The sequence below is a fragment of the Elephas maximus genome, chromosome 14 (genome assembly GCF_024166365.1).
Source record: "Elephas maximus indicus isolate mEleMax1 chromosome 14, mEleMax1 primary haplotype, whole genome shotgun sequence".
NCBI lineage: Eukaryota > Metazoa > Chordata > Mammalia > Proboscidea > Elephantidae > Elephas > Elephas maximus.
The window spans coordinates 9,199,556-9,212,765 of record NC_064832.1 but is presented as its reverse complement, the minus strand read 5'-3'; positions in this window follow the sequence as shown (position 1 = coordinate 9,212,765).

The following is a 13,210-nucleotide window of genomic DNA, read 5'->3' as shown; positions in this document are numbered from 1 at the left end:
TAATGAAGAATATGACGAGGAAAAGAATATAATAATGAATGTAATAATGAAGAATATAATAATCAAGACTACAATAATGAAGAATATGCTAATGAAGAATACTGAAAAAGAATATAATGATGAATAGAATAATGAAGAAAATAATAATCAAGAATATAATGAACATAATAATGAAGAAGAATATAGTAATGAAGAATATAATATTTAAGAATATAATAATGAAGATTAATAATGTAGAAGAATATATTAATGAAGAATATAATAATGAAGATTATAATGTGTAGAGTATAAGAATGAAGAATATAATAATGCAGAAGAATATAATAATGAAGAATATAATAATAGGATTCATAACGTAGAAGAATATATTAATTAAGAATATAATAATGAAGACTAAAATACTGTAGAGTATAAGAATGAAGAATATAATAATGAAAAAGGATATAATGAACTATGTAATAAGGAAGAATATAATAATCAAGAAGAATGTAATAATAAAGAAGAATATTATGATAAAGAAGAATATACTAAGAATATAATAATGAAGAAAATAATGATGAATATAATAATCAGAACAATATAATAATGAAGAATATACTAATGAAGAATATAGTAATGAAGACTATAACAATGTAGAAGAATATAATAATGAAGACTATAATAATGAAGAAGAATATAGTAATAAAGAATATAAAAATGAAGAATATAATACTGACGAAGAATATAATAATGAATAATGTAATAATGAAGAATATAAAAATGAAGAACATAATAATGCAGAATATAATAATTTAGAAGAATATAAAAATGAAGTATAATTAATGAAAAAGAATAAATGAATAATATAAAAATGAAGAATATAATAATAAAAAATACTAATGTGGAATATAATGATGAAGAATAAATTAATGAAAGAGAATATAATGACAAATACAATAATGAAGACTAAAATAATGAAAAATATAATCATGAAGAAAATGGTAATCAAAAATGTAATGAAGAAGAATATAATGAAGAATACAATAATGAAGAACGTAATAATGAAGAACACAGTAATGAAGAATATAATAATGATGAAAAATACAATAATGAAGAACATAATGAAGAATACAATAATGAAGAACATAATAATGAACAATATAACAATGAAGACTACAATACTGATCACAATAATAAAGTAGAATATGACAATGAAGAATATAATAATGAAGATAACAATGAAGAATATAATAAAGAATATAATGAAGAATATAATAATGAACATAATTATGTACAATACAATAATGAAGAATATAGTAATGAAGAATACAATAATGAAGAATATAACAAAGAATATAATAATTTAGAAGAATAGCAAATGAAGTATATAATAATGAAGATGACTATGATAATGAAGAATATAATGAAGAAAAATATAATATTGAGGAAGATGTAATAATAAAGAATATAATAATGAAGGATACAATACTGAAGAATATAATAATGAAGTATATAATAAACAAGAATATATTAATGAAGAATATACTAATGATGAAAAATATAATAATGAAAAATGTAATAATGAAGAAGAATGTAATAACGAACAATATAAGGAAGAACGTAATAATGAAGAATATAATAAAGAGGAACATAATAATGAAGAATATAATAACAAAGAATATAATAAGGAAGAGTATAATAATGAAGAAAAATATAATAAGGATGAATATAATAATGAAGAAAAATATTAATGGAGAACATAATAATGAAGTATATAATAATGAAAAAGAATATAATAATGAAAAATATGATAATGAAGTATATAACAATAAAGAATATAATAATGATGAAGAATATAATAATGAAGTATTGAAAAATGAAGAATAACATAATAATGAAGAATATAATAATAAACAAGAATATAAGGAAGAATATAATAAAGAAGGATATAATAATGAAGAAGAATATGATAAGAATATAAGGAAGAATATAATAAAGAAGGATATAATAATGAAGAAGAATATGATAATGAAGACTATACCAAGGAAGAATATAATCAATATAATAATGAGGAAAAATACAATAATGAAAGGAATATAATAATGAAGAAAAATATAAGAATGAAGAATATAATAATCAAGAATATACTAATGAAGAATATAATAATGAAGAACAAATTAATGAAGAATATAATAATGAAGAAAAATAAAATAATGATGAATTAAATAATGAATAAGAATATAATAAAGAATTCAATAATGAAGAATATAATAATGAAGAACATAATGAATATTAATATAATAATATAACAATGAAGAATATACTAATGAAGAATATACTAATGAAGAATATACTAATGAATAATACACTAATGAAGAATGTAATAATGAAGAATATAATAATCAAGACGAATATAATAATGAAGAATATAAATATGAGGAAGAACATAATAATGAAAAATATATAACGAATAATATAATAAGGAAGAATAATGTAATCATGAAGAGTAAAATAATAAAGGATATAATAATGAAGAATATAATAACAAAGAATAATAATGAAGAAGATTTTCATAAAGAATATAATAATGAAGAAAAATACAATAATGATGAATTTACAAATGAAGAATATAATGAAGACTATAATAATGAGGAATATACTAATGAAGAATATAATAATAAAACATTCAAAAATTAAGAAAAATATAATGAAGAATATAAAAATAAAGAATATAATAAAGAACAATATATTAATAAAGAATATAATATACTGAAGAAGAATATAACAATGAAGAAGTATATACTAATGAAGAGTATACTAATGAAGAATAAAATAATGAAGAATATAATAATGAAGAATATACTAAACAGGAATATAATAATGAAGAAAATATAATGATGAATTTAATAATGAAGAAGAATATGATGAAGACTATAATAAAGAAGAATATACTAATGAAGAATATAATGAAGATTATCATGATCAATAATATAATAATGAGGAATATAATAATTAAGAAGAATAAAATAATGAAGAATATACTAATGAAAAAGAATATAATAATGAAGAATGTAACAATGAAGAATATAATAAGGAAGAATAATATAATAATAAAGAATATAAAAATGAAGAAAAATATAATTATGAAGAATCTAAAAATGGAGAAGAATATAAAAAGGAAGACTGTAAAAATGAAGAATATAATAATGAAGACTATAATAATGAGGTATATAATGAAGAATATAATAAAGAAGAATACAAGGAAGATTTTAATAAGAAGAAAATATAATGAGGAAAATAATAATGAAGAAGAATATAATAATGAAAAAATAATAATGAAGAATATAATAATAAAGGATATAATAATTAAGAATATAAAAATGAAGTATATAATAATGAAGAAAAATAAAGTAATCTAGAAGAATAATAATGAATACAATAATGAGGAATAAAATAAAGAAGAATATAATAATGAAGAAGAGTATAATAATGAAGACTATAACGATGAAGAATATAATAACGAAGAGTCTAATAATGCAGACTATATTTTTTTATAATATTGAAGAGTAAAATAATGAACAATGTAACAGTTAATTATATAATAATGAATAATATTTAAAGGAAGAATATAACTAAAAAAGAATATATTAATGAGGAATATAATACTGAAGAATATAACAATGAAGAATATAATAATGAAGAATATAATATTGAAGATGGATATAATAATGAATATAATAATGAAAATACAATAATGAAGAATGTAATAAAGGGGAATATAATAATGAAGAATACAATAATGAAGGAAATAATAATGAATATAGTAATGAAGAATAAAATAAAGAATATAATACTGAAAAGATAATGAAGAATATAATAATGAACATAATAATGAAGAATATAATAATGAACATAAAAATGAAGAATATAATAATGAAGAATATAAAAAGGCGGAATACAATTATAAAGAATAAAATCATGAAGAATATAATGAAGAACATAATAATGAAGAATAAAATCATGAAGAATATAATGAAGAATGTAACAATGAAGAATATAATTACAAACATAATAATGAAAAGAATTTAATACTGAAGAAAATAATAAAGAATAGAATAATGAAAAACATAATAATGAAGAATAAAATCATGCAGAATATAATGAAGAATACAATAATGAACAATATAATAAAGAATGGAAAAATGAAGACGAGAATAATGAAGAATATAGTAATGAATAATATAATAATAAAGAATATAATAATGAAAAAGGATACAATATTGAAGAATATAATAATGAAAAAGAATAGAAAAATGAAGAATATAATAAGGAAGAATGTAATAATGAAGGCTATAATAATGAAAAATATAATAATGAAGAATATAATACTGAAGAATAGAAAATTGAAGAATAAAATAATGAAGATTATAATAATGAATAATATAATAATGAGGTATATAATAAAATAATACTGAAGTAGAAGATAATAAGAATATAATAATGAAGAAGAATATACTAATGAAGTAGAATAAACAAATGAAGAATATAATACTGAATAATATAAAAATGAAGAAGAATATAATAACGAAGAATATTTTAACGGATACACTAATGAAGAATATACTAATGAACAATATTATAATGAAGAATATAATAATGAAAAAATATAATAATGAAGAATATGATAATGAAGAACATGATAATGAAAACAATACAATAACTAAGAATATAATCATGAAAAAGAATATAATAATGAGGAATGTAATAATGAAGAATATAATCATGAACAGTATAATCATGAAGTATGTAATAATGAAGAATATAATAAAGAAGATCATAATAATGAAGAATATAATAATCAAAAAGAATATAAAAATGAACAATATAAATAAAAAATACAATAATGAAGAATATAATAATGAAGATTATAATAGAGAGTGTATAATAATGATTATAATAATGAAGAATATAATAATGAGGAAGAATGTAATAAGGAAGACTCTACAAATGAAGAAAATAATAATGAAGAATACAATAATGAATAATGCATGATAAAGAAGAATATAATAATGAATATAATTATGAAAAATATAACTATGAAGAAGAATATAATATAGACTATAACATTGAACAATATAATAATGAAGAATATAATAATCATGAATAATGTAAACTAAAATAATCAAGAATGTAATAATGAAGAATATAATATTGAAGAAGCATGTAATAATGAAGAATTCATTAAAGAATAATAGAATAATGAATAAGAATGTAACAATGAAGAATATACTAATGAAGAATATAATAATGAAGAAAATAATAAACAATATAATAGTGAAGAATACAATAATGCAGAAAATATTAATAAAGAATATAATAATGAAGAATGTAATACAGAAGAATAGAATAATGAAGGATATAATAATGAAGAATATAAAAATGAAGTATATAATAATGAAGAAAAATAAAATAATCTAGAATAATAATGAAGAATACAATAATGAGGAATAAAATAATGAAGAAGAATATAATAATGAAGAGTATAATGATGAAGACTATAATAATGAAGAATATAATAATGAAGACTATCATAATGAAGAATATAATAATGAAGAGCCTAATAATGCAGAGTATAATATTGAAGAGAAAAATAATGAACAATGTAACAGTTAAGAATATACTAATGAATAATATTTAAAGGAAGAAAAAAACTAATAAAGAATATATTAATGAAGAATATAATACTGAAGAATATAACAATGAAGACCATAATAATGAAGAATATAATATTGAAGATGGATATAATAATGAGTATAATAATGAAGAATGTAATAATGCAGAATATAATAATGAAGAACACTACAATGAAGGAAATAATAATGAATATAATAAAGAAGATTAAAATAAAAAATATAATAATGAAAAATATAATCATGGAGAAAATTAAAATGAAGAATATAATAATTAAGAATATAAAAAGGAAGAATATAATTATGAAGAAAAAATCTGGAGGAATATAATGAAGAACGTATTAATGAAGAATATAATAATAAAGTATATAATAATGAAGAATGTAACAATGAAAAACATAATAATGAAGAAAAAAGAATATAATAATTCAAAACGTAATAATGAAGAACTTAATAATGAAGAAAATAATAAAGAATAGAATAATGAAAAACATAATGAAGAATAAAATCATGAGGAATATAATGAAGAATAGAAAAATTAAGCACAGAATAATGAAGAATATAGAAATGAATAATATGATAATAAAGAATATAATGAAGAAGAATATAATAATAAAGAATGTAATAATGAAGAATATAATAATGAAAAATATAGCAATGAAGAATATAATAATGAAGGATATAATAATGAAAAAGAATATAATAATGAAGAATATAAAAATGAAAAATATAATGAAGAATATAATACAGAAAAATAGAAAATTGAAGAATACAATAATGAAGAAGTATATAATACTGAGGTATATAATAATGAAGAAAATAATACTGAAGTAGAAGATAATTAGAATATACTAATGAAGAACATACTAAGGAAGTAGAATAAAATAATGAAGAACATAATAATGAATAATATAAAAATGAAGAGCAATATAATAATGAAGAAGAATATTTTAATGGTGTACACTAATGAAGAATATAATAATGCAGAATATAGCAATGAAGAATATAAAAATGAACAATATTAAAATGAAAAATATAATAATGAAGAGGAATATAATAATGAAGAATATAATGATGAATAAAAGAATAAGACTAGAATAATGAATATACTAATGAAGAATGTAATAATCAAGAATATAATAATGAAGACTAAAATAAAGAATATAACAATGAAGAAATTAATGAAGAATATAATAATGAACAATAGAATAATGAAGAATATAATAATGAAAAATAATATAGAAATGAAGAATACACTAATGACAAAGATTATAGTGACAAAGAATATAATGATGAAGAATATAGTAATGTGTACAATAATGAAGAAGAATATAATAAGGAAGAAAATACTAATGAAGACTATAATAATGAAGAATAAAAAAATGAAGAATGAAATAATGAAGAATATAATAATGAACATTTTAATAATGAATATAACAAAGAAGAGTATAATAATGAAGAATAAAATAATGAAGAACATAATAATGAAGAATAATATAATAATGAAGAATAGTATAATGAAGAATATAATAATGAATATAATACTGACAAATAATATAGTAATGAAGAATATAATAATGAGGAAGAATATAGTAATGAAAAATAGTATAATGAAGAATATAATAATGAATATAATACTGACAAAGAATATAGTAATGAAGAATAATGAGGAAGAGTATAGTAATGATGAAGAATATAGTAATGTAGTGTACAATAAGGAAGAATACAATAATGAATATAATAATGAAGAATATAACAATGAAGAATGTAATAATGAAGAATATAATAAAGAATGTAAAAATGAAGAATATAATAATGAAGATTTTAATAATGAAGAATATAATGAAAAAATATAGTAATGAAGAATATAATAATGAAGAGTGTAATAATGAAGAGTATAATCATGAAGAATATACACAAGAAGAATATAATCAAGAAGAATATATTAATGAGGAATATAATTTATAAAGAATATAAAAATGAAGAATGTAATAATGAAGAGTAGAATAATGAAGAATAGAATAATAAAGAATATAATAATGAAGAATAATATAATGAAGACTAAAATAATGAAGAATATAATAATCAAGAATATAATAATGAAGAATATACTAATGAAGAATATAACACTGAAGAATATAATAATGATGAATAGAATAATGAAGAAAATAATAACCAAGAATATAATAATGAACATAATAATGAATATAATAATGAAGAATATAACACTGTAGAGTATAAGAATGAAGAGTATAATGAAAGAGAATATAATAATGAACTATATAATAATGAATATAATAATCAAGGAGAATGTAATAATGAAGAATATTATGATGAAGAAGAATATTCTAAGGAAGAATATAATAATGAAGAAAAAATAATGATGAATATAATTATCGAAACAATATAATAATGAAGACTATAAGAATGAAGAATATAATAATGAAGAAGAATATAGTAATGAAGAATATAATATTAAAGAAGAATGTAATAATGAAAATAATGAAGAATATAATAACGAAGACTACAATGAAGAATATAAAAATGAAGAAAAAAATTATGAAGAATTTAATAATGAAGAATATCATAATGGAAACTATACTAATGAAGAATAATAGAATAAATAAGAATATAATAATCAAGAAAAAATATAATAATGATGAATATAACTACAAAGAAGAATATAATAATGAACATAATAATGAAGTATATAATAATAAACAATATAGTAATGAAGATTATAATGAAAACAATAATGAATACAATTATGAAAAATTTAATAACTAAGAATGTCATAATGAAAAATATAATAATGAAGAATATAATAATGAATAAGACTATAATAATGATGAATATAATAATGAAAGAGAATATACTAATGAATATACTAATGAAGAATATACTAAAGAAGAATGTAATCATGAAGAATATAATAATGAAGACAATAATATTGAAGAATATCATAATGAAGAATATTATAATGAAGAATATAATAATGAAGATGAAAATAATAAAGAATATAATAATGAATGAGAATATAATAAAGAATATAATATTAGAGTATAATAATCAAGAGTATATTAATGAACATAATAATGTAGAATATAATAATGAAGAGTAGTACAATAAAGAATATAATAATGAAGAATTTATTTATGAAGAATATAATTAAAAACTAATAAAATAATGAAGAATATAATAATAAAGAATAAAATGATGAAGAATATAATAATGAAGAATGCAATAATGAAGAATATAATGCAGAAGAAGAATATAATAATGAAGAGGAAAATAATAATGAATGTAATAATGAAGAATATAATAAAGAGGAAAATAATAATGAAGAAGTATATAATAACGAAGAATATAATAATGAATAAATAATAATGCAGAAGAATTTAATAATGAAGAATACACTAATCAACATAATAATGAATACAATAATGAAGAAAACAATAATAAAGAAAATAATAATGAAGAATGTAATAAAGAAGAATAGAATAATGAAGGATATAAAAATGAAGAATATAATAATGAAAAATATAAAAATGAAGAAGTATATAATAATGAAGAAAAACAAAATAATCTAGAAAAATATAATAAAGAAGAAAATATGAGGAATAAAATAATGAAGAATATAATAATGAAGAAGAATATAATAATAAAGAGTATAATGATGAAGAATATAATGAAGAGTCTAATAATGCAGAGTATAATATTGAAGAGAAAAATAATGAACAATGTAAGAGTTAAGAATATAAAAATGAATAATATTTAAAGGAAAAATATAACTAATAAAGAATATATTAATGAATATAATACTCAAGAATATGACAGTGAAGAATATAATAATAAAGAATATAACATCGAAGATGGATATAATAATGAAGAATGTAATAAAGAGGAATATAATAATGAAGAATAGAAGAATGAAGAATATAATAGTGAAGAATACAATAATGAAGAATATAAAATTAAAGAATATATAATGAAGATGATTATAATAATAAATAATATAATAATTAAGAAAATAATACTGAAGTAGAATATAATAATGAAGAAGAATATACTAATGAAGTAGAATCAAATAATGAAGAATATAATACTGAATAGTATAAAACTGAAGAAGAATATAATACTGAAGAAAATAACAATGAAGAATAAAATAATGAAGAATATAATAATACAGAGTGTAATAACAAATAGTATAATAATGAATATACTCATGAAGAATATAATCATGAAGAACATAATCATAAAGAATGTAGTAATGAAGAATATAACCAATAAATATAATAATGAAGCATGTAATAATGAAGTATAGAATAATGAAGAATAGAATAATGAAGACAAATATAATAATGAAGAATAATATAATAATGAATACAATAATGAATACATTAATGAAGAATATACTGAAGAAGAATATAATACTGAAGACTATAATAAGGAAAATATAATGAATATAATACTGAAGAAAAATATAATAATGACGAATAGAATAATGAAGAATATAATAATCAAGAATATAATAATGAATACTATAATAATGGAGAATTTAATAATGAAGAATATAATAATAAGGAATATAATGAAGAAGAATACAATAAAGAATATAATGCAGAAGTATATAAAAATCGAGAAGTTTATAAAAATGAAGAATATAATTATGAAGAACAAAAATGAAGAATATAATAATGAAGGATACAATAATGAAGAATAAAATTACGAAGAATTTAAAAATGAAGAATACAAAAATCAAGTATATAATAATGAAGAATATAATAATGAATGTAATAATGAACAATAGAATAATACTGTAATAATGAAAATATAATAATGAAAAATAATATACTAATAAAGAATATAATAATGAGGAAGAATATAATAAAGATGAAAAATAGAGTACTGTAGTGTACAATAATGAAGAAGAATATAAGGAAGAATATAATAATGAAGAAAGAATAATGAAGAATAGAATAATGAAGAATGTAATAAAGAATATAACAAAGAATATAATAATAAAGAAAAATATAACAATGAAGATTTCAATAATGAAGAATATAATAATGAAAAAATATAATAATGAAGAATATAATAATGAAAAAGAATACAATAATGAAGAATATAAAAATGAAAAAGAATATAATAATGAAGAATGTAATAATGAAGAATATAATAATGAAGAATGTAATAAAGACTATAATCATGAAGATTATAATCATGAATTATGTAATAATTAAGAATATAATAACTAAGATTATAATAATGAAGACTATAATAATCAATATATAAAAATGAATAAAAATGAAAAATATAATAATGAAGAATATAATAGAGAGTGTATAATAATGAAGACTATAATAATGAAGAATATAATAATGAGGAAGAATGTAATAATGAAGAATCTACAAATGAAGAATATAATAATGAAGAATGTAATAATGAGGAATACAATAATGAATACTATAATGATAAAGAATATAATAATGAAAATAATTATGAAAAATAACTATGAAGAATATAATAATGCAGAATATACCAGTGAACAATATAATAATGAAGAATATAATAATTATGAAAAATGTAGACTATAATAATGAAGAATATAATACTGAAGAAGCATATAATAATGACTATAATAATGAAGAATACACTAAAGAAGAATGAAATAATAATGAATAAGAATACATAATGAAGCATATACTAATGAAGAATATACTAATGAAGAATACAATAATGAAGAATGTAAAAATGAAGAATATAACAGTCAAGTATATAATAATGAAGAATATAGTAATGAAGAAGCAAATAATAATGAAGTATGTAATAATGAAGAATGCAATAATGAAGAACAATATAATAATGAAAAAGGATATAATAATGAAGAATATACTAATGTATATAATAATGAAAAATATGAAAATGAAGAATACTGAAGAATACAAAATAAAGAATATAATGCAGAATATAATAATGAAGATTATAATAATGAAAAATATAATAATGAAGAATACAATAATGAAGAATAAAAAAATGAATATAAAAAAGAATATAATGAAGAAATAATGAAGAATTTAATAATGAAGAACAATATAATAATGAAGAGTATAATAATGAAGAATATAAGAATGATTATTATATTCTTCCTCATTATTATATTCTTCTTTATTATATTTTTCATTATTATAATCTTCATTATTATATACCTCATTATTATAGTCTTCATTATTATATTCTTCATTTTTACAGTCTTCCTTTTTAAATTCTCCATAATTATATTTTTCTTCATTTTTATATTCTTTATTATTATATTTTTCTTCCTTATTATATTCTTCATTATTATATACTTTTTCATTAGTATATTCTTCATTATTTTATTCTTCTTAATTATTATATTCCTCATTATTATATTCTTCAATATTATATTAATGATTATTATAGTCTTATTATATTCATTAGTATATTCTTCATTATTATAGTCTTCATTATATTCATTATTAAATTCAACATTATTATATTTTTCATTATTATATTCTTTGTTATATTCTTCTTTATTATTATATTCTTCAGTATTATATTATTCTTCCTTATTATGTTATTCATTATATATGTTTTCATTATTATATTCTTCCTCATAATTATATTCTTCATGAGTATATTCTTCTTTAATATATTCTTCTTTAGTATATACTACTTCATTGTTATATTCTCCATTATTATATTATTCATCTTTAATGTACTCTTCATTATTATATTATTCTTCATTTTTTATATTTTATTATTATATTCTTCATTAGTATATTCTTCATTATTATAGTCTTCATTATATTCTTCCTTATTAAATTCATCATTATATTTTTCTTCATTATATTCTTCTTTGTTATAATCTTCTGCATTATTATATTCTTCATTATTTTATTCTTTGTTATTATATTCTTTATTATTTTATTCTTCAATATTATATTATTCTCCCTTATTATTCGTTATATATTTTTTCATTATTATATTCTTCCTCATAATTATATTCTTCATTATTATATTCTTCATTATTACATTCTTCATTAGTGTATCTTCATTATTGTACACTACATTACTATATTCTTCATCATTATTATATTTTTTGTCATTATTGTGTTCTTTATTATATTCTTTATTCTATATTATTTTTCATTATTCTATTCATTATTCTATTGTGCATTATTGTATTCTACATTCATTATTATATTCTACATTATTATGTTCATTAATATACTCTTCATTATTATATTCTTATTCATTATTATATTCTTTATTATTATTTACTTCTTCATTTTAATATTCTTCATTATATTCTTTATTATATTATATATTTATTATTATATTATTATTTATTTATTATTATAACATATATTATATTCTTCATTTTTATGTTCTTCATTATTATGTTCATTATTATATTCTTCATTTTTATCTTCATCATTATAGTCTTCTTCATTATTATATTCTTCATTATTTTATTCTTCACTATTATATTCATTATTATTGTATTCTTTATTTTA